At 38.4% G+C, this 24,379-nt stretch overlaps 1 protein-coding gene and 1 non-coding gene across 6 annotated transcripts in view; both read right to left on the minus strand.

The window, feature by feature from the left end:
- The window catches only part of KAT6A (lysine acetyltransferase 6A), a 120,772-nt gene that overhangs the window by 91,471 nt on the left and 4,922 nt on the right, over positions 1 to 24,379 (minus strand). The window lies entirely within an intron of this gene.
- On the minus strand, positions 20,829 to 20,900 carry LOC112134816 (small nucleolar RNA SNORD112). The gene has a single exon (XR_002916166.3). It is a non-coding gene; the product is annotated as a small nucleolar RNA SNORD112 (small nucleolar RNA).

Below are 24,379 nucleotides of genomic sequence, written 5' to 3' on the forward strand. Positions count from 1 at the left end.
TGTTGATGACTCTCTATGGAGAAAAATACAGGAATATCAAAATTATAACGCCATAACACTCTTTGACCCAATAATTCCACTTCTAGGGACTTATAAGTGAAATGATATACAAATGAGGTTATTAATGCAGCACTATTTGTCATCACAAAAACAATTAGAAACAAATGTCCATTAACAAGGGGCTACATATAAAAATGTATAAATTATGATACACTCATACAATGAAACATTACTAAGCCTAATGTACTGACATGAAACATCCTTTAAGATACAGTCATGTGTCACTTAATGACGGGGATTCATGCTGAGAAATATGTCATTAGACAATTTCATCATTGTGCAACATCATAAAGTGTACTTACACATACCTAGACTGTATAGCTTACTACACCCCTAGGCTATATGGTATAGGCTATAGCTCCTAGCTACAAACCTGTACAACATGTTACTATACTGAATATTGAAGGCAATTGTAACACAATGCTAAGATTTTGAGTATCTAAACATAGAAAAGGAACAGTAAAAATACAATATATAAGATTTTTTTTAATTGGTACACCTGTATGGGGCACTTACCACAAATGTAGCTTGCAGGACTAGAAGTTGCCCCAAGAAAGTCAGTGAATGAGTGGTGAGTGAACACAGAAGCCTAGCACATTACTGTACACTAATACAAACTTTATACACACTGAACACCTAGGCTACACTAAATTTGAAAAAAAATTTTCTATCTTCAATAATGTTAACCTTACCACAATGTAACTTTTTACATTATAAACTTTTCAATTTGTTTTACTTTAAAAATTCTTCTGTAATAACACTTCACTCAAAACACACATGGTACAGTACAGCTGTACAAAAATATTTACTTTTTTTTTTAAGACAGGGTCACACTCTGTTGCCCAGGCGGGAGTGCAGTGGCATGATCTTGGCTCACTGCAGCCTCAACCTTCCAGGCTCAAGTGATCCTCCCACCTCAGCCTTCCAAGTAGCTGGGACTATAGGCGCGCGCCACCATGTCCGGCTAATTTTTGTGTTTTTGTAAAGACGGGGTTTTGTCATGTTGCCTAAGCTGGTTGCAAACTCCTGGGCTCCAGTGATCCACCTGCCTTGGCCTCCCAAACTGCTGCGACTACAGGTGTGAGCCACCACACCCAGCCTACTTACTTTATATCCTTATTCTACAAACTTTTCTCTATCAAAAAAAAAAAAATTTTTTTTTTTACTCTTTTTGTTAAGCATTAAAAAACAAACATTAAACATTAGCCTAAGCCTACACAGGGTCAGGATCATCAATATCACTGTATTCCACTGTCCCCATCTTTCCCCACTGGATAGTGGGGTAATATCACAGATGGAGCTGTCATCTCCTGTGGTAACAATGCCTTCTTTTGGAATACTTCCTGAAGGACCTGCCTGGGACTGTTTTACTGTAAACTCTTTTTAATAAGAAGGAGTACACTCTAAAATAATGGTAACAACTATAATAAATACATAAACCAGTAACGGGTAGTTGCTTATAATCAAGCATTATGTAATATACATAACAGTATGTGCTAAGCTCTTATAAGACTGGCAGCACAGGTTTGTTTACACCAATATCACCACAAACATGCTGAGTAGTGCACACTATGTATGCTATAATGTCTATGACATCACTAGGTGTAGAAACTGTTCAGTGCCACTGTAATAATTTTTAATATATTCATAATTGTACATCTTTATGAGGTACACGTGATATTTTGATACCTGCACACAATGCGTAATGATCAAATCAGGGTATTTAGGATATCCACCACCTCAAACATTTATCATTTGTGTTGGTAACACTTGAAATCTTCTAACTATTTTGAAATATGCAATATATTGCTGTTAACTACAGTTACCCTACTAAGCAATGAAATTAGAACTTATTCCTTCTAACTGTATGTTTGTACCCATTAACCAACCTCTCTTCATCCACCCCACCCCTCGCCCATCTCAGACTTTGGTAACTATCATTCTATTCTCTACCTCCATGAGTCAACTGTTTTTACTCCCACATATAAATGAGAACGTGACAGCTATCATTCTGTGGCTGGCTTATTTCATTTAAAATAATGGCTTTCAGTTCCATCCATGTTGCTGCAAATGATAGAGTTTCATTCTTTTTTGATAGCTGAGTAGTATTCCATGGTGTGTATACATACATATATATTTATAAAATTTTCTTTATCCATTTAACATCTCATAGATACTTAGGTTGATTCTATATCTTCACTATTGTGAATGGTGTTGCAATAAATATGGGGGTATAAGTATCCCTTTGATATGCTGATTCTCCTTCCTTTAGATAAACACCTAACAGTGGAACTGCTGGATCATATCGTAATTCTACTTTTAGTTTCTGAGAAACCTCCATACTGTTCTCCACAATGGCTGTACTCATTTACATTCTCACAACGATGTATAAGAGTTCCCTTTTCTCCCTATCCTCACCAGCACTTATTTTTTGTCTTTTTGACAACAGCCTAGAGGTAGAATGATATCTCATTATAGTTTTGATCTGCATTTCCCCGATGATTAGTGATGCTGAGGTTTTTTTTCTTTTTTTTTGAGATGGAGTTTCCCTCTTGTTGCCCAGGCTGGAGTGCAGTGGCATGATCTCAGCTCACTGCAACCTCCGCCTCCCAGGTTCAAGTGATTCTCCAGCCTCAGCCTTCCGAGTAGCTGGGATTACAGGCGCCCACCACCACACCCGGCTAATTTTTTGTATTTTTAGTAGAGATGGGGTTTCGCCATGTTGGTAGGCTGGTATCGAACTCCTGACCTCAGGTGATCCGCCCACCTCAGCCTCTCAAGGTGCTGGGATTACAGGTGTGAGCCACCGCACTTTTGGCTGGGCATTTTTTTATACACCTGTTGGCCATTTGTATGTATTCTTTTGAGAAATGTCTACTCAGATCCTTTGCCAACTTGTTAATAGGATTATTTGGTTTTCTTGTCTTTGAGTTGTTTGAGTTCCTTGTACATTCTAGATATTAGTCCCTTGTTGGATGAATAGTTTGCAAATATTTTCTCCCAATCTACAGGTTGTCTCTTCATTCTGTTGATTGTTTTCTTTGTTGGGCAGAAGCTCCTTAGTTTAATATATTCCCATTTGTCTATTGTTTTTGTTGTCCATGCTTTTGAGGTCTTAACTATAAAATCTTTGCCTGTATCAATGTCCTTAAGCTTTCTTGTAGTTTCTTGTCTTATGTTTTCTTCAAGTAGTTTTATAGTTTCAGACCTTACAATTAAGTCTTTAATCCATTTTGAGCTGACTTTTGCAAAAAGTGAGAAATGGGGGGTCTAGTTTCATTCTTCTGCTTATGGACATCCAGCTTTCCCAGCATCATTTATTAAAGAGATTGTCCTTTCACCAGTGTATGCTCTTGGCACCTTTACTGAAACAGTTGGCTGTAAATACGTGGATTTATTTCTGAGTTCTCTATTTTGTCCCAGTGGTCTGTCTGTTTTTATACCAATACCTTGCTGAATTGGTTACTACAGCTTTGTAATATATTTTCAAGTCAAGTAGTGTGATGCCCCCAGCTTTGTTCTTTTTGATCAGGATTGCTTTGGCTACTCAGGGTCTTTTGTGGTTCCGTAAAAATTTTAGGATTGTTTTTTCTATTTCTGTGAATAATGTCAATGGTATTTTTATGGGGATTACATTTAATCTGTAAATTGCTTTGGGTAATATGGTCATTTCAACAACAGTAATTCTTCCAATCCATGAACAGGGGATGTCTTCTCATTTGTTTGTGTCCTCCAATTTTTTTTTTAATCACTGTTACAGTTTTCCTTATAGAGGTCTTCCACCTCCTTGGTTAAATTTATAACTAGGTTTTGTGTGATTGTCTTAGTAGCTTTGTAAGTGGGATTGCTTTATTTCTTTTTCCATTCTTTTGTTATTGGTGTATGGAAACACTACTGATTTCTGTATGTTGATTTTGTATCCTGCAACTTTATTGAATTTGTGTTATCCTTTCTAAGAGTTTTTTTGTAAAGTCTTCATGTTTTTCTATATATGAGATCATGTTGTCTGCAAAGAGGGACAATCTGACTTACTCTTTTCCAATCTGGATGCCTTTTCTTTCTTTCTCTTGCCTGAATGCTCTGGTTGGGATTTTTAGTACTACGCTGAATACGAGTTGTGAGAGTGGGCAACCTTGCCTTATTCCAATTCTTAGAGAAAAGGCTTTCAGCTTTTCCCCACTTAGTATAACGTTAGCTATGGGTTTGTCATGCATGGCCCTTATTAATGTTAAAGTATGTTCCTTTTATGCCTAATTTGTTGAGAGGTTTTATCATGAAAAGATGTTGAATTTTATCAAATGCTTTTTCTGCATCTATTGAGATTATCAAGATATTTGTCCTTCACTCTACTGACGCAATGTATCACATTTATTGATTTGCATAGGTTGAACATGAACATATTTGAATATGCATCCCTAGGATAAATCCCAATTAATCATGGTGTGTTATCTTTTTGATTGCTGCTGGATTGTTTGGATTGTTTGTTAGTATTTTGTTGAGGATTTTTGCATGTATGTTCATCAGGACTATTGGCCTGTAGTTTTCTTTTTTTTGTTATTGTATTCTTATCTCGATTTGGTATTGGGATAATGCTGGCCTTGTAGAGTGAGTTAGGAAGAATTCCCTCCTCTTTAATTTTTTGGAATAGTTTGAGAAAAACTGGTGTTAGTTCTTCCTTCTTAAGTTGGTAAAATTCAGCAGGTAGAATTGAGAGGAAAGCCATCTGGTCCTAGGCTTTTCTCTTCTTGGAAACTTTTTATTTCTGATTCAATTGTGTTACTCATTATTGGGTGTTCAGGTATTCTGCTTCTTCCTGATTCAATTTCAGTAGGTTGTACATGTCCAGTAATGTATCCATTTCCTCTGGTTTTCCAATTTGTTAGCATACAGTTGTTCATAATAGTTGCTGATGATCCTTTGTACTTCTGTGGTATCAGTTGTAACGTCTCCTTTTTCATTTCTAATTTATTTGGGTCTTCTCTTTTTTTTCTTGGTTTGCCTCGCTAGCAGTTTATCAATTTTGTCTTTTTAAAAAACTAACTTTTCTTTTTGTTGATTCTTTGTATTTTCTCAGTTTCTGTTTTGTTTATTTCTGCTCCTGCCTTTATTATTTATTTCTTTCTACTAATTTGGGGATCTGGTTTGTTCTTACTTTTCTAGTTCCCTGAGGTGCAGCATTAGGTAGTTTATGTGACATCTTTCTACTTTTTTAATGGAGGCACTTATTGGCTGTAAACTTCCCTCTTAGCTCTGCTTTTGCTATATCCCATTTGTTGTAAGAAATTTTTTTATTTCATTCTTAGTATCTTCATTGACCCAGTGAGTGTTCGGGAGCATGCTGTTTAATTTCCTTGTATTTATATAGTTTTCAAAGTTCCTCTTCTTGTGGATATCTAGTTTTATTCCATTTTGGTCTAAGAAAATACATGATATGATTTTGGTTTTAAAAAATTTGTTGAGACTTGTTGGTCTACCCTAGAGAATGATCCATGTGCTGACGAGAAGAATGTGTATTCTCTGGCTGCTGGATAAAATGTTCTGTAAATACCAGTCAGGTCCATTTGGTGTAAAGTGTGGTTTAAATCCACAGTTTTTGCTGATTTTCTGCACAGTTGACCTGCCCAATTCTGAGAGTGAAGTGTTGAAGTCCCCAACTATTACCATATTGGAGTTGTTCTCTGCCTTCAGATCTAATAACATTTGCTTTATGTATCTGGGTGCTCCTATATTGGGTGCGTATATATTTACCATTGTTATATCCTCTTGCTGTACTGATCCCTTTATCACTACGTAATGACCCATGTCATCTCTTTTTGCAGTTTTTGACTTAATGTCCACTTTATGTGATAGAAGTATAGTACTCCTAATCACTTTTGGTTTCCATTTGCATAAAATATCTTGTTCCATCCCTTCACTTTCAGTCTATGTCTTCATAGGTGAGGTAAGTTTCTTGTGGGCAGTACATAATTGGGTCTTTAAAAAAACAGCTTATCTACATATTTTAGGTGTGGAATTTAATCTGATTCAAGATTATTATTGATAGCTGAAGACTTATCCTGTATTTTGTTAACTTTCTGGTTGTTTTGTGTATCCTTGTTCCTTTCTTCCTCTCTCAATGGTTGTCACTGCAGTTTGGTAATTTTCTGTAGTAATATTTGGGTCCTTTCTCATTTGTATGTCTGCTCTTCTAGTGAGTTTTATGTATTTGCATGTTTTCATGGCGGTACATATTGTCCTTTCACTTTCAGATATAGAACTTCCTTAAGCATTTCTTGTAGGGCCATCTAGTGTTGATAAATTCCCTTGAATTTTTTCTTATTTGGGAAAGAATTTATTTATCTTTCATTCTAAAAAGACAGCTTTGTTAGGTGTAGTATTCTTGGCCAGTACTTTCATTCTTTCAGTATTTTGAATGTATCATCCCATTCTCTCCTGGCCTATAAGGTTTCTGCTGTTAGTCTGATGGGGATTCCCTTTCATTGTGATTCACTGCTTTCCTCCTGCTATTTTTAGAATTCTCTGTCTTTGTGACAGTTTGACTATAATGTGCCATGGAGAACACCTTTTGGACTGAATCTATTTTGAAATATTTTAGTTTTCTAAATCTGTATGTCTATATCTTTTGTAAGATTTGAGAACGTTTCAGTTATTATTTCAGTAATAATTTAATGAATTATTCATTAAGTAGATTTTCTAAGCCTTTGCCCCTCTATTCTTCTGGAATACCCAACACTCAAATATTTGGTCACATTACGGTGTCCCTCCCATATGTCACATATGCTTTCTTCTTATTTTTTTGTATGACAATTATTTCAAAAGACCTGTCTTCAAATTCAGATGTCCTTTCTTCTGCTTGATCTAGTCTACAGTTAAAGCACTCACAGTTGTAGTTCTTTTTTTTTTTTTTTTTTTTGAGACAGGTTCTCACTCTGTTGCCCAGACTGGAGTGCAGTGGCATGATCACAGTTCAAGAGACAGGGGTCTCACCATGTTGCCCAGGCTGGTCTCAAACTCCTGGGCTCAAGCAATCCTCCCACCTTGGTCTCCCAAAATGCTGGGATTGATTACAGGCATGAGCCACCATGACCATCTCAATTACAGCTTTTATTTCATTCGTTGAATTCTTCAGTTCTACAATTTCTGTTTCTTGTTTATGTTATCTGTTAAATCTCTCATTCAGATCATGAATTATTTTTCTGATTTCTTTACATTGTGTACCCTTGTATTTCACTGAGCTTCTTTAATATTATTTTGAACTGTTTCTCAGGCATTTTATATATTTTTTTCATTGGACTCTTTCTGGAGAATTATTATGCTCTGCACTGCTGGGTCCAGCTGGCATTGTGATGCTGCAGCCCTCTGGATGGACACAGGAACATGTCATCAGAGCACTACGGATATGGAGATTCAAGGGCAACTGGGTGCCAGAGCAAGATGTGGTCTAGTCGGGGCTGGACTCTCAAAATGGCACCCTGCTGCAGCTCACTGGGTCTCCGGGGAAGGGGGCTCCAGGCAGCTCCCTATTCTCCTATTCTAGTATCAGGGCCCATGAAGGCCAAGAAGCTCTCCTGAGGCCAGAATACAGGAGTCCATGGTGGGAACACAGATCACTGGGGATCTGTCTCTTACCTGTTCTCCACACTGGGGACTTTCTCCCAGCTCCAAGCCAATCCCAGCCAGGCCAGCTGTTCACTTCCCTCTCCTCCTGTGCCTCAGAGGTTCCTCATCCTTTCCGTGTTTAATTTCAGTGTTCTCTCTTAGATGCTGTATTCAAAATGTGATTATCTACTGGCTGTTTTGGTCCACCTTTGTGGAGAAGGTGAATGTTGGGGTCCTCTAGTCACCCATCTTTAAGCCTCCTTAATTTCACCTCTCTCCATTAAAATTTTATTTTATTTTATTTTATTTTTGAGACACAGTTTTGTTCTGTCACCCAGGCTGGAGTGCAGTGGTGGGATCTCGGTTCACTGCAACCTCTGCCTCCCAGGTTCCAGTGATACTCGTGCCTCAGTCTCCCAAGGAGCTGGGATTACAGAAACCTGCCACCACACCCGACAAATTTTTTGTTATTGTATTTTTAGTAGAGACAGGGTTTCACCATGTTGGTCAGGCTGGTCTCAAACTCCTGACCTCAAGTGATCTGCTTGCCTTAGTCTCACAAAGTGCTGGGATTACAGGGGTTAACCACTGTGCTGGGCCTCTCCGTTAAAATCTTATGGGACAACTTTTGTATATGTGGTCTATTGTTGACTGCAACATTGTTATGCAGTGCATGAACATATATTGTTAAGTGGTGAGAAAAAAAAAAAGTAAGATGCAGAAGAGTATGTTAGGGTATACTGCCAAATGCAAAAAAAAAAAAAAAAAAGAGGGTGGGGGACAGGAGAAATGTATATATAAAGTGATCACTTGTATACACATACAATCATTTCAAAAAGTACAAAAGAAACATACAACTCACTGGCTGCCTCCTAGAGGGGAGCCAAGTAGCTAGGGAATAAGACTTAGAATAATACTTTTCACAGAATTCTCATTTTTGTACTTTTTGAATTTTACACAGTGATGAATACATTACCTATTGAGAAAACAGTTTTTTTAACTTTTAAAAATATTATATGGGTAATACAAAACAAATACTATCTTGAAGGAAGTGGCAAATGGTACTTTTCAGCTGAGGTATCAAGCATTTCTAGAATACATCTGATACCCTATTTTCTCCTTTTCATCTAGAGGCTATAAATTTTGAGAGGATAAAAGCTGAATAATTTTTTTAATCAACCTAATTTCTATCATCCCCCTTCTAGCTCAAACATGACGGTTTCAATTATAAAAACACTCTGTGGGCATCGTTAGAAAGTGCTGCAAGCTGGATCCAAAGATGAATAATACCTATGATTTGATAAATGGTTTCACAGATCTATAAAACAAATATTGAAGGAGCATGCACTTTTTTTTTTTTTTTTGGAGACGGAGTCTAGCTCTGTCGCCCAGGCTGAAGTGCAGTGGTGTGATCTTGGCTCACTGCAACTTCCACTTCCCGGGTTCAAGCAATTCTCCCTGCCTCAGCCTCCCAAGTAGCTGGGATTACAGGCACCCACCATCATGCTTGGCTAATTTTTGTATTTTTAGTAGACATGGGGTTTCGTCATGTTGGCCAGGCTGGTCTTGAACTCCTGACCTCAGGTGATCCACCCACCTCGGCCTCCCAAAGTCCTAGGATTACAGGAGTGAGCCACCATGCCTGGTCGTACTTTTTTTTTTTTTTTTTTTGAGACAGAGTCTCGCTCTGTCACCCAGGTTGGGGTGCAGTGGCCCGATCTCAGCTCACTGCAAGCTTCGCCTCCCGGGTTCACGCCGTTCTCCTGCCTCAGCCTCCCGAGTAGCTGGGACTACAGGCGCCTGCCACCATGCCTGGCTAATTTTTTGTATTTTTAGTAGAGACAGGGTTTCGCCGTGTTAGCCAGGAGTACTTGTTTTTTAATGCTTGTCATTTTCATGAACTGTAGTCTTGCACAACAGGCAGCTTGATGTGGCTGAAGGAGTACTAAGATTGAACAGACCTAGGCTCTAGTTCCATTTATTACCTTAACTATATAATTCTAAATAAAACTTGGCAATCATAGCACCTGGACTGCCTATCTTTTGTACCTATGTACAAAATTGTTATATCAAAAAATATATGTATGTGAAAGCAAAATTCTTCAATATCTGAAATATTTCAATATTACCATCTATATAAAGTTTTAGGGGAACAGATTTTATTTCCCTTTTTCCTTCTTCTCTAGGTTTGTCCCGATTGGCTAAAGTTATGAAAAACGAAACTGTATTTTTATCAGTCTTCTTTCAAAGTTAATAAATTATGAAGACAACCCATTTGCAAAGCATTCAAAGAGAGCAAAAGGTGAGTTTTTATTTTACTAAAAATTATATAAAGTCTCAAAGAGACAAAAGGAAATATTCAGTAGCAAATTAATAGTTGGAGCTTACACAGCACATTAACCAATGCCATGTTACTCTTACAATGGAGGGCTAATGAGAACAGGAAGTGTGGGATGGCATCAACAAGAGCAAAAAGAGCCAATACAGAGTGAGGCTAAAAAAGTGATAACAGTTGTGGTTGGCACACTGGCTGCCTTCAGCCTTCCTAATGATATGCTTTCTCAATGGTCTAATGCTTATTTAAAACCTTGGCCTTTTTTTTTTTTTTTTTTTTGAGATGGAGTCTTGCTCTGTTGCCCAGGCTGGAGTGCAGTGGTGGTCATCTCAGCTCACTGCAACCTCTGCCTCCCAGGTTCAAGTGATTCTTCTGCCTCAGCCTCCGAGTAGCTGGGATTACAGGCACCTACCACCACACTCGACTAATTTTTGTATTTTTAGTAGAGACGTTCACCATGTTGGCCAGGGTGGTCTCGAACTCCTGACCTCATAATCTGCCCATCTCGGCCTCCCAAAGTGCTGGGATTACAGGCATGAGCCACTGTGCCTGGCCAAACCTTGGCTATTCTTACTCAATAAGAGTAATGTGTTTACCTCTGTCACCACTGATGTGTTCTGGCCCTGTAGAATAATTTTCAGACAAAACAAATCCTTTTTTCTGCTTTAAAAGGCAATAAGTAAAAAGATGTATCCTGCTGGCTTGGAAGTTACCCTATCACACCATAACCATCTACTCAAAGTGTGATATCAAGTATGAAAACTGCTTTAAAAATACAGAAGCATATAAAATGCAATGTTTGCTGGGAAGGGTGATGTCTTTGAGAGCTAAAAGTTAGACATGTGATTTTTAAAATTCATATCCAATTAAACAGTTACTATGTGCATACAATGTTTTGCTTCTAGGCCTTTGTACATGCTGTTCCCTTTTCAGGAACTACTCTCTTTCCCACCGCACCCATTTGCTTCCCCACTTCACTAATCTCACATGTGACTTCCTCTGAACAGACTTCCCTTACTTTCTCCACCCCCTCCTCTGTGTTTCCACAGTGCTCTATTTTACTACATCAGAGCACTTATCACCATGTGTATTTATTACAGAGACGATGTCTGCTTTACCTATTCTGTCACTCCTAATCACTGTGCCGACCCCTGGAAGATGCTTAATACATATGAAACAACCCAAACAAAACAGTTAAAATTTTTTTAATTAAAAAAATTAAAAACAAACAAAACAACCAGATATTGCCAGATAGATGGAAATACAAAGACGAAAAACAAGAACCTAAATTCACTAATAGGAGACAGGCTAAAAAAATACTATGAAAATGGGCTATGATGCAAGTGTGTACAGACATATGCAGAATGGAAATTAAGACAGGTCTTGAAGTCAGCCTGGGAGCAGGGTGGGTGATAAGGAGGAAGAAACAGAAAGAAACCTGACTAAACTAAGTCTGCAAGGTTGAAGAGCTAATTAATGAGGAAGAAAGAATGGATAACAATCATTCCAGACAGGAGAAAAATATAGGGGCAAAGGAAAACAAGGTAGATCTGAAGAACTGCAGGGAGACTGATGCAGTACAATGGTTCTCGAACTTAAGCGTGCATCAGAATCACCTGGAGGACTTACTAACATACGGGTTGCAAAGCCCCAAATTCAGTTTCTGATTGAATAGGCCTGGAATATGGCTCAAGAATCTGCATTTTAAACAAGTTTTTGGGGGACACTATTGCTGGTGCTAGTCCTCCACATCCACACTTTGAGAACTGGTATAGTGGAACACAGAGAGCATTATGAAGAAGTGGCAATTGACAAGTTTAGAGCAACGCAGGGGAATGGGTTACAACTCATATACACTGTATCGCAGAATTTGGTACTGAAGGATTTTAAGCAGAGAAGTTTAATTTTAGAAAGATGGTAATAATAGCTAACATTTATGGAGCACTTATGTGCTAAACACTATTTCTAAGGACTTTACATATTCTGTACTGTCCATTATAGCAGCTACTAGCCACATGTGGCTATTTCAATTAAATTATAACTAAATAAAATTTAAAATTCAGCTCCTCACTCAACTAGCCACACTGCAAGAGCTCAATAGCTACACATGGCTCTGGCTACCACAGAGGGCAGTACAGATATAGAACATTTCCATCATTGCACAAAGTTCTGTTAGCCCAGATGTATATTAACTCATTAAATGCTCACAACTTCACTATGAGATAAGCACTGTATTATCCCCATTTTATAGAAGAAAATGTGGCAAAGAACAGTTAAGCAAATTACCCAAGGTCATAAAGCAAGTAGTCCCAGTGTGGGACAGAAAGCCCAGATGGTCTGGTCTTTGTGCCTGTGTTCTTAATCATTTCTTAGTAAGATCATTTTGGCAATAATGTGGACTAGACGAAGACGATACTGGAGGAAGGAAAATCAATGAAGAAATTACTAAGGTAATCAGGAGAGAAATGATGAGGACCTGCTCTAACAGAGGACCTCGAATACAGAAGAGGTTAAATAAGAGATGTTAAAAAGTATAAGAGAGAAGACACGGGATGGAACAGAACTGAATCCAAAAGACAGACAAGTGAGGTATGGAAGATGACACCAAAGTTTCCATTTTAAGCATCAAAATCAATGGCAATGGCTCTTACCACTGTAAGAAATGACAGCCGGTTAAAGGAAGTTAATAAATTCCATCTGAGCCATTGTGAATCTGAAGAGACTGACATAAAATACTACACAATGGAATATACAAGTCCAGAGATCAGAAGAGAGCTCTCAAATTAAGATATGAAATTAGAGTCATCAGTACAGAACACAGAGGTCTAGAGATAACTCAGGAAAGTTCAAACAGTAAGAAACGAGTGAAGAACAGAACCTTAGGGAATCCAACATCTAGACACAGGCAAAAGATAAAATGCCAATAAACTGAAAAGGAATTACCAGAAAGATGGGAGGACGGGTGAGACATCTAAGAATTATCCCAGAGGAAAGGGAAGAATGGTCAACAAATGCTAAATGCAGCTGAGAACTCAGGTAAAATAAGACTGAAAACTGTCCACAAGAGCACTTTCAAATAGTGCTGCTCTAGGGCCAAAAGCCAGATTGCAGCAGACGTGGAATGAATATAGACTTTTTTCAAGAAGTTTAAAAATGAAAGGAAACAGACAGGGTATACATAGAAAGAAGGATCTGCAGTGGTTTTTTTGGTTGTTTTTACTCTAACGGGAGAGTCTTCTGCCTGCTAAGGACTAAGAAGTGAGAGAGAAAGATGATAGAGTCAAAAAAAGGGACTATTTTTGATGGCACACGGTCCCTGAGGTAGGAGAGAATGGGGTCCTGAAAAAGAATGGAGAGATGAGCCTTTCACACTTCTCTCACTGTCCTATGAGACAGTAGCAAAGGGGGCAGAAATAAGCACAGATGTATTTAGCATGGCATGAGAGGGGTATAAACTCAATGAGCTCAATTGGACAGATTCCATTATCTCTGTGATGTAGCATATGGGAGTATCTACTGAAAATGAGAAAAAAAGGTGGGAAGAAATACTGAATTTCTGCAGACAGAACAGACTATACACAGACATACATCTTCGAGCAGAGGGCAGAGCTGAGATTGGAGGTCACAAATTTGTAAGTGGCATCCCACCACCACATGGTCATGAGATTTTCCCCAAAGTTAAAGCAGAGAGGTTGGGCACGTTGGCTCATGCCTGTAATCCCAGCACTTTGGGAGGCCAAGGTGGGCGGATCACCTGAGGTCAGGAGTTCAAGACCAGCCTGGCCAACATGATGAAACCCCATCTCCACTAAAAAAATACAAAAATTAGCCAGGTGTGGTAGCAGACACCTGTAATCCCAGCTACTTAGGAGGCTGAGGCAGAAGAATTGCTTGAACCCAGGAGATGGAGGTTGCAGTGAGCAGAGATCGCACCACTGCACTCCAGCCTGGGTGACAGAGCAAGACTCCAACTCAAAAAAAAAGCAGAAGAAGCTAAATGGCTGGAATTTGCCAACATGATGCAGGAGTAGTCAGTAAGTGAGGATGTGCCATAAGGCCAAGCAATGAGAACAGCATTAGAGTGATGGCAGGGCACCTGCCAGAATCAAGCAGGTAACTTTCTCGCAACTATATACCACACAAGATCTTCATGAGATAAACCAGTGAGGGTAAGGAGAAAGAAAGGTGGAAGATTACAGCAGTTATAGCCAGGGAGGACAATAAAACAGAATGTACATTTCCAGAAGTACACTGTCCTGGGTCCAAAGTATGTTCATGAGGGTGTGTGTGAAGCATGCTATTTCATCATTTGTTTGAATGTCAATTATGAGGTTAAAAAGTACCTGCTTCTTCTGTCTCCTGACTCTCTTAGCCAGTCCCCACTACAGAGATGTTGGTTCTAAGCATTAGAGCAATGGTTCTCAACCCCAGCTGCACATCAGATAAACATTCTCAAAAAAAGAAAAAAAAAAAAACTGAAACCTAGGTCTCACTACTAGTCAAATTTAATTGGTTTGGTATTTATTTTTTAAGCTTCCTCAGGTAATGCTAAAGTGAATTTAGTGCCAAGACCCACTGCTTTCCAAAGAATAGGGCTTTGGATTTATGTTACAGAATTAAAGAAAAACTGAGTGGCATGGAAAAAAGTAAGGCAGGAAAATGGTGAAAGAGGGTGTAAATAGTAAGTTAGATATTTAAAGATGCCCTGAATAGAAAAATTGGGAAACCATTAAAGTACAGAATCACACTCCACACACAAAAATAGTAATAATGTTTCTGAGTTCTGTTAAAGGTTCTAGAAAACTCAGGAGTTAAATGCTTCACTGTACCCAATGACTAAGAAAAAAGGAACCTAGACTTTACTAAGCTCAAAGAATTAAAAACCAACACTTAGCAGCTCTTCAGGGCAACCACAGTTTACAATTCCCTGCAGGAAAACACAGCCCATAGTACAAGTCTGACAACACCTCTAGATCTGCGGAATCACCTATTCTACATAAAAGGTAAACGGCAAAAGAAGCAACTATCTTCTTTCACACATTAAAAGCTCTTTTTTTTTTTAGCTGCCAGATTGTATTTCCACACCAGTTATCTTCTTCTTAAATCGTCCAGTTATTTTACAAACAACTGTCCTCAATCTTAACCTTTATTTGCCACTATTCTAATGTACTTGCTAAGTTTTACAGCAAAGCAGAAATGATGCAGAGATGAAGTGTTAGTCATAAAGACCAATAAAGACAAAAAATGAGGTGCTGTCTGCGGTCTTCCCCACACGGTCTGTTTACAGGTAACATTACAAATCTCTCAAGCTCCTCCCAGACACTATGTTTATAGAAGTGCTAGACTATACACTTTTGGTCCACCCATATTTAATGTCTTTGGTAAAAATTACCTCATTAATTAATAGAAAGGTTTGTACCTTGCTATCTCTAGCTCAGTCTCAAGAATTTTAAATTCTAACCAATTATCCAAGTCACTCAGAGGTCATTTGTGTTGTAGACCTACTGAAAATTAGACTTACCTTTAAATGGACTTTTTTTTCCAAAACTCAAGGAGTACTTTCTCTTCCAGCATTAAGGTAGCTCAACATGTTCCTCTTCTAATATTTAGCCAACAACATAAGAAAACCTTGATTCCTCTAATTTGGGCCATAAGAAAGCAGTCTTTTCCCAAAAAGTTGTTTCAAAACTCTAACAAGAGTGTATAGCTATTTTCACACACTGAAATAGCAGATTTATATACTTGTGGTTTACGATACCACCAAAATTCTCTAGACAAGGTTTATTCTATGATTTCCATTAAGGAAGAGAATTCTAACTAAATTATTTTAGGCTCACTGCTCTCTAATACTATAAAGCAGTACTACAGCATAATGAAAAAAGCACAGAACTGAGAAGGGCCTGACCAATTCTTCCAGATGGTATTAACTTGCTGTGTGGTACTGGACAAGACACTTCAACCTCTTTGGCTCTCAAATTTCCCTATTATTTGTGAAATCAGATTAGAATCACTGTGATCCAAGATTGCTACTGGCTGAACATTCTACACAATGCAGAAGATACAAGTCTTTTTTTCTAATAATCTATATTTCGTAAGCATAATATAATTCAACCATAAAAGATACCTCAATCAACACTACAGCTGACTTACTTTTCCTTAGCAGTCTTTTTATTATTTTTTTTTTTAAATTGCTGACAGTTAAAAACTATTTTGACCCGGAATGGCATACTACTGTAATCTCTATGCTTAATTTCAACTCCTAATAAAATAGTGCCACACTACAAACGGTTTCTTTACCTGTTCCCTAATGAAGTTGAAAATAATTCCTTGGCCTTGAATTTACAGATACACGTACAGGGCTGATGAAAGCCATCTGTTGGGAACTATGACTTTCATATGAAAGGAAAAAACCAGAAGGAACTGCTTTCATTTTCCTGGGAACCACCTGCAGCTGAATGAGTCCTAATCCTGCTCCAGCTGGGACAAGCAGAAGGGTGAAGTTACTCCTGGTCTAATTCATTCGCTGCAGATCCTTTGTGAAATGACTCCACCCCTGAGTAGCCAAGTGATAAATAACTTTATCAGAATGAAGCTCTTAATAATTCCTATACATAAATCAAAGCATGAAAAATATTCATTATTATAATTTTAAGAAACACTCTCCAGGTCACCAGAAAAAAATAAATTTTTAATTCTATTTAAACCAGCAAACTCCGCACCTAGATTTAGTCCTCTTACATAGCTAAGAACCAAGTCGGTATGACAAAGATATTTTCTCCAAAACTTTAAATGCAAAGAGAAAATAAATCTAATAGATGTTAAGGAGACTCTTACAGCTTCAAGAAGACTGAATGATATAAATTTTCTTTCCAGATTCATCACAGTTCCTGTTAAGTATCTGCTCTCCTAGTATTAAACATAAGTGTAACAAAAAAGTATTGGCCCACATGTCCAAGATGAACTAAAGAAAAAACAGGCAGCAAGGGTAAAAAGAAATTTAATGTATTTTGCATTTCCTTATATTCATTTTCCATTTGGTTTTCTATAACACATAATGAAAACCTGTATTATTATTATTTTTTTTTTTTTTTTTTGAGACGGAGTCTCGCTCTGTCACCCAGGCTGGAGTGCAGTGGCACGATCTCGGCTCACTGCAAGCTCTGCCTCCCGGGTTCATGCCATTCTCCTGCCTCAGCTTCCCAAGTAGCTGGGACTACAGGCGCCTGCCACAATGCCTGGCTAATATTTTTTTTTTTTGTATTTTTTAGTGGAGATGGGGTTTCACCATGTTAGCCAGGATGGTCTCGATCTCCTGACCTCGAGATCCGCCTGCCTCAGCTTCCCAAAGTGCTGGGATTACAGGTGTGAGCCACCGCGCCCAGCCAAAAACTTGTATTATTAAATACTATTAAATACCTATTATATAAATATATTATGCCTATAAAACTTAATCATATAGAATTCTTTTGAGACTTCAATAAGAAAGTACAGGTTAAAACACTTAAAAAAAAAGTCCCCAACACATCATCAGCCCTTAACAAATGTTAGCTATTAGTAGGTTTCTATAAGCAACTCTTTACATTCCGTTAGCCTATTGATACAGAGCAAAGAAAAAACGAGGTTAAGACCGTTAGATCCTCTAGATTTCTATTCCTGAAGCCATTTGTGGTACCTGATGTCTTCATTAATTCCTTCCCTTTATTTCACCAATTGGAAGGTAGACCAAGAAAGAGTAAAAGTACTTGTTAGCTAGAAAAATGTCTAAGTTGTAAGCATAAGAAAAATTGGTGGCAGGGCGTGGTGGCTCACACCTGTAATCCCAGCACTTTGGGAGGCCAAGCCGGGTGGATCACCTGAGGTCAGGAGTTCGAGACCAGCCTGGCCAACACGGCAAAACCCTGTCTCTACTAAAAATACAAAAAATTAGCCAGGCATGGTGGCGGGTGCCTGTAATCCCAGTTACTCAGGAGGCTGAGGCAGGAGAATCACCTGAACTCAGGAGGCGGAGGTTGCAGTGAGCCGAAATCGCACCATTGCACTCCAGCCTAAGTGACAACAGCAAGACTCTGTCTCAAAAAAAAAAAGAAAGAAAGAAAAGAAAAATTGGTTTGATATAGAACTTTGGATTAGTAATGGCTAACCCAAGCTTCAGTAGCTCAGTAGCTTTATTTCGAGGTGTGTCGTGCGCTTAAAATTACCAAAAATCATTGTGCTCATAGGTGAACTAGAAGATCAAAAAAATCTGTAGTTGTCCAGGTACAGTGGCTCACACCTATAATCCCAGCACTTTGGGAGGCCAATCAGGAGTTTGAGATTAGCCTGGCCAACACAGTGAAGCCCCATCTTTACTAAAAATACAAAAATTAGCCGGGCATGGTGGCGCATGCCTGTAATCCCAGCTATTTGGGAGACTGAGGCAGAAGAATCACTTGAACCTGGGAGGCAGAAGTTGCAGTGAGCCAAGGTTGCGCCACTGCGCTCCAGTCTGGGCAAGAGTGAGATTCCGTCTCAAAAAAAAAACCAAAAAACAAAAAACTGTACAGCTGATTGTACTTAAACAGATACTATTTTACAAACATATCTCTGAGTTATTTTTAAATTTCTGAATTTTTGAATAAATCTGCTAAGACAAAATTAATTCCTAACCAGATTTACAATTAATCCAACTCAATGACTTGTTAATAACAAATTTTTATTTCTAGCCCACTGCTCCTGGTACATTTGGAGTCACAAACAAACGGTATAAACAATGATGTCAGAAATGTACAGCATGGGCCGGGCATGGTGGCTAATGCCTGTAATCCTAGCACTTTGGGAGGCGGAGGTGGGCAGATCACCTGAGGTCAGGAGTTCGAGAACAGAACTGGCCAACATGGTGAAACCCCATTTCTACTAAAAATACAAAAATTAGGTAGGTATGGTGGCACACGCCTGTAATCGCAGCCAGCAGGAGGGGAGAGGCAGTAGAACTGCTTCAACCTGGAAGGCGGAGGTTGCAGTGAGCCGAGATTGGACCACCGCACTCCAGCCTAAGCGACAGAGCAAGACTCCATCTCAAAAAAAAAGAAAAGAAATGCATGTCATAAAAAATGTTTAAATTATTAAATATAACAATTATTGAGATCAATCCATTTCACACTTGATAATATAATATCTATTTTCCACGTCACTGTATCCTCAATATTTTATCTTTTGCTTTCAGAAGATTTTTTGTTTTTTTTTTTGTTTTTTCAAAGTGAACAATCATTCTGTCAAGCAGTCCACATAGCCCTGAATTTAACAGCATGGACAACTATTCATTGCCTTTTTATACAGTATCAAAGCAACAGAGTATCTGAAATTGAAATTTCCAAGCTTATATTGGTTAACAATTTTCTTATAAAATGCCACGATTCTAACATATAAAATGTGCAACTATTCTACTATAAAGGTCATTTCCAAATAGCTAAATCAAAACTTTATCAGTCTTAACTTTCAGTAACTTAAAAACACATCCCCGGCCGGGCGCAGTGGCTCACGCCTGTAATCCCAGTACTTTGGGAGGCCGAGGCAGGCGGATCATGAGGTCAGGAGTTCGAGACCAGCCTGGCCAACCTGGTGAAACCCCATCTCTACTAAAAATATAAAAATTAGCCAGGCATGGTGGCGTGCGCCTATAATCCCAGTTTACTCAGGAGGCTGAGGCAGGAGAATCGCTTGAACCCAGGAGGTGGAGGTTGCACCACTGCACCCCAGCCTGGGCAACAAAGCAAGACTCCATCTCTCAAAAAAAAAAAAAAAAAAATCCCGATTTTAATCAGTATCACTACACATCAAAAATGTAAATTCTAAATTCCTGTCAAAGCCCTACTTCCCTCTATAATTTAAAATATAAATTCCAATAAAACAAAATAATTTGGACTCTACTAAGAGTTGACCATATTGAGATGTAACTTAAGAGTGGAAGGCAAGAGATTTATCATTGGATCTTTCTGCTCCAGGTTACCCAGCTGGGAGTAACCTGAACAATAACATTAGTTGACAATACCTTCTCTTCCCTTTCCAACTGAATGCTTTAGCAAATTATAATTCTGTTCCAAAATACTATGCCACCGAATAACAATGCTTTTAATGATCGGGCTGATTACCATGAAAGAGAATATTTTTCTCGGCTAGTAATACAGAACACAAACTATATATATTCAAGTAAGTTATGTCAGTGTGTAAAAACGAACTCAGAAGTTTGAAATCAAGGTGAAAATCATTATTGAAAGGAAACTGAATCTTTCCAAGACTCACTATATAAAGATAATTTTTTAAATGGACCATCACAATCTCAAATAATTACCTTGCCCACTAAACATTTTATTATTTCTCAGGGTCATGATACTTAATTGTTATGAAAAAATAATAATGTAAAAAAATTACAGTTCATAAACTAAAAAAGGCTTTCAAAAAATTTATTTTGTATCTCTATTCTGTCTGCTTTAATCCCCTCACAGGACCTAAATCCTAAATCCACTGTTCATGGCAGGCATTCAAATGTTTGCTAAATAAATAATGAATAAGTGAAGTAAATGGAACAAATTACCTTACAGTAATATCTATATTTCAGAAAGAAATTTACAAAGAGGAAGATGCTATTTAAGCCAGTTACACACTCTTCTCCTCACCTATAATCCCATGATTCAAGGAAAACAGTATTTCTGTCCCAAATTAAAGCACTCTGGTATAGCCATACAACTGATCCCTACCTTGCCTATCAGAAAATGTTAGTGACAACTGAAATGCAAACGAGTTAGCACAGAAATTATCTTTAAGGGAAAAAAATGGCATGTAGGTGAAGCCTTTTTTTAATGGACCTCAGATATACAAAACTAGATTACTCCTAATCTTTGGTTCCTAACACATTCTTATCACTGGGCCAAAGTGAGTTTTCAAATCTGTTCTGCAAACAGAGAAAAATGGACGCAAACAATGAAGAGGGGAGCAGAAATCTGTCCTTTTACAATTAGGAAACGTGTTATGAAGTTAACACCAAGGACATTCACGATTCTGTACTTGAGTGCAGTGATAGCCATCATACATTACTGCTCCTAAGAAGTGGTCAGTATGGCTATTAGAAAGACTCTGGAGCCAGACTGCCCAAATTCAAATCCCAGCTCTGCCACCTAATATTTCTGTGACTTCAGCAAGTTACTGAAATCTCTTTTATGCCTCAGTTTCTTCACCTGAAAATAACAGTAGCTATTTCACTGCTGGTACTATTATATTATTAATAACTAACTAACCTAAAAGTAGCTAGTTATGTCAGAGGATTAAATGAGTTAATATACGTATAGCATTAAAATAACGCCTGGCACATAGTAAATAAACACTTACATAAATAAACTCACCATTAACTACCACACTCTAAAGTTAGCTCAAAAATTTCCCTTATAACATGGGTAGAAACTTTTTTTTTTTTTTGAGATGGAGTCTTGCTCTGTTGCCCAGGCTGGAGTGCAGTGGCACGATCTAGGCTCACTACAACCTCCGCCTCCCGGGTTCAAGCGATTATCCTGCCTCAGCGTACCGAGTAGCTGGGATTACAGGCACCCGCCATCATACTGGGCTAATTTTTGTATTTCTGTAGAGATGGGGTTTCACACCATATTGGCCAGGCTGGTCCTGAACTCCTGACCTCAGGAGATCCGCCCCCCTAGGCATCCCAAAGTGCTGGGATTACAGGCCTGAGCCACCAGGCCTGGCCTAAAAACTTTTAATCACAGTATCCCATGGATTCTCCTCAGTACTTATCAATGTGAAAAGAACACACTGAAGTTCAAATGTCTTCACAAAAACTCCTCTTAAACGTATTCCAACACAGCTGATCTCCCAAAAGGATCAAAACCACTCAGCTGCTGAAAATCTAACATACAGTTCCTTCCAAAGGTTAATATCACACACACACACAAAAGTTAGAATTGATACCGGAAAAAGTAAAGAGGAACTTGCTCGGGTTACTCCACGCAGTCTCTGAATTTCATCTTCACCTTACAGTTGGCCAGGTCAATAGAAATACCTGCATTAGCATCCCAGAGAAGACAGAACTGTTTCTGTTCCAAGCAGAGGGCCTGGCCCACAGTAGGTGCTCAATGACTATATGCTGAACCAATTAATTCCTAAAAGTGAAACTACTCCTGACCTATACACCTTCCTTTCTCCATCACTGTCAAATAAACTCTGGATAATTTTTTTCTTTTTTTGAGAACATGTAGGTTCATAACAGCAAACCATCAATTCTGCACAGGAACTGACTGCATAGTTTGAAGGAGAGGAAAGAAAATAGTTAAAATACAATAAAAGGAGCAGACATAATCTGTTCAAAGGAATAATCTCTCATCCTAGAGTTCACTGTATTACGATTTTCAATGTAAACTTTTCATATCTTTGGGGAAAATCACACAGGAAATTCACTACTGAAAATAAGACTCCATTTAAAAATATAGAACAGAGCTCATCAACTCTAATTGAATAGATATTGTCATGAAATTAGTTTTTCAATGAGATTAGTACACATACAAGTCTACTTAAAGAAACAAACTCTATTTTCCCACATGTCTAAATGTAGTTACTTCAGTTAACAACACTATAGGCAGGGTGGCTCACGCCTGTAATCCCAGCACTTTGGGAGGCCAAGGTGGGCGGATCACCTGAGGTTGGGAGTTCGAGACCAGCCTGACCAACAGGGAGAAACCCCGTCTCTACTAAAAATACAAAATTAGCCAGGCATGGTGGTGCATGCCTGTAATCCCAGCTACATGGGAGGCTAAGGCAGAAGAATTGCTTGAACCTGGGCAGCGGAGGCTGCAGTGAGCCAAGATCGTGCCATTGCACTCCAGCCTGGGCAATAAGAGTGAAATTCCATCTCAAAACTCCAAAAAAAAACACTATATATGAAAGCTATGTAAGCAAATGGGCATTTCTTTTTCATTTTTTCAATTATTAAATCACTTTTGTTTTTCTTGCTTTATTTCTCCAAAAGCAAATGTGGCCAGGTGTGGTGGCTCATTCCTATAATCTCAGCACTTTGAGAGACTGAGGTGGGCAGGTCGCTTGAGGTCAGGAGTTGAGACCAGCCTAGCCAACATGGTGAAACCCTGTCTCTACTAAAAACACACACACACAAAAAAAAGGTAGCCACACGTGGTGGCGCAAACCTATAATCCCAGCTACTCAGGAGACTGAGAGGCATGAGAATCGCTTGAACCCAAGAGGCGAACGTTGCAGTGAGCTGAGATCACACCACTGCACTCCAGTCAAAGCAAAACAGCACATCTCTACTGAATTAAACTTTTCTTAATGCAAAGGTGCTATGAAATGGTCTCAACAAAGGTCCTTAGCTCAGCTGCAAAATAAGGACTGTTGGATTAGATGATTCTCAGGGTCCCTTCCAAAAGTAAAATCCCAGGGTTCTAGGACTTGGATTTGTCTTGCACTGTACTATATTTACTACCTTTTAAAAATATGCTCAAATGACATTTTTATATAGCTAATATTTTTTAAAATTAAAATATCTATTGATAATTCAAGCAAGTGTAATTACAATAAAAGCAAACAACAGACCAGGCATGGTGGCTCAAGCCTGTAATCCCAACACTTTGGGAGGCAGAGGCGGGTGGATCACCCGAGGTCAGGAGTTCGAGACCAGCCTGGCCTACAAGGTGAAACCCCGTCTCTACTAAAAATACAAAAATTAGCCAGGCGTGGTGGTGCATGTCTGTAATCCCAGCTACTTGGGAGGCTGAGGCAAGAGAATCGCTTTAACCCGGGAGGCAGAGGTTGCAGTGAGACTGCACCACTGCACTCCAGCCTGGGCGACACAGCGAGATTCTGTCTCAAAAATAAATAAATAAAAGCAAACAGGTGGCCTAACAGGAACTTATAACATCCAATTCACAGGTATGGCACTGAACTGATCTAACTATAAATTATTTCCTGTTTCCAGGCAGTTAACCTGTTAGATCATTTAATAATTGTAGAAATCTGATCATTATATTTAACTTCAGCCACATGTGATAAAGTTTCTACAGGTAGGAGTTCTTACAGCACTAAAATACAGAATAAAGCATTTTAATTACTTGTCTACCTTGAATTTTTAATACATACTCTTAATAAATGTTCAAATTACACAGAGCCATTTTACGAATGAGATTCTCTATCAATTCATGACTGTATGAGAATCATTTCAAGGGTAATAACAGTAAGACTATGTTTTATTTCAATGTTCACAGGGAAAATTGAACCCTAAAATAGATCTCTAAAAATTTCATCAAAGAAAAATACCGTTAATTTTCAATTGTTAAAGAAAAATCTACAGGTATTCAGTGGGCTGCTAATAATACAACAAATTGAGATCAAATC

The sequence above is a fragment of the Pongo abelii genome, chromosome 7 (genome assembly GCF_028885655.2).
Source record: "Pongo abelii isolate AG06213 chromosome 7, NHGRI_mPonAbe1-v2.0_pri, whole genome shotgun sequence".
In the NCBI taxonomy this organism is placed as follows: domain Eukaryota; kingdom Metazoa; phylum Chordata; class Mammalia; order Primates; family Hominidae; genus Pongo; species Pongo abelii.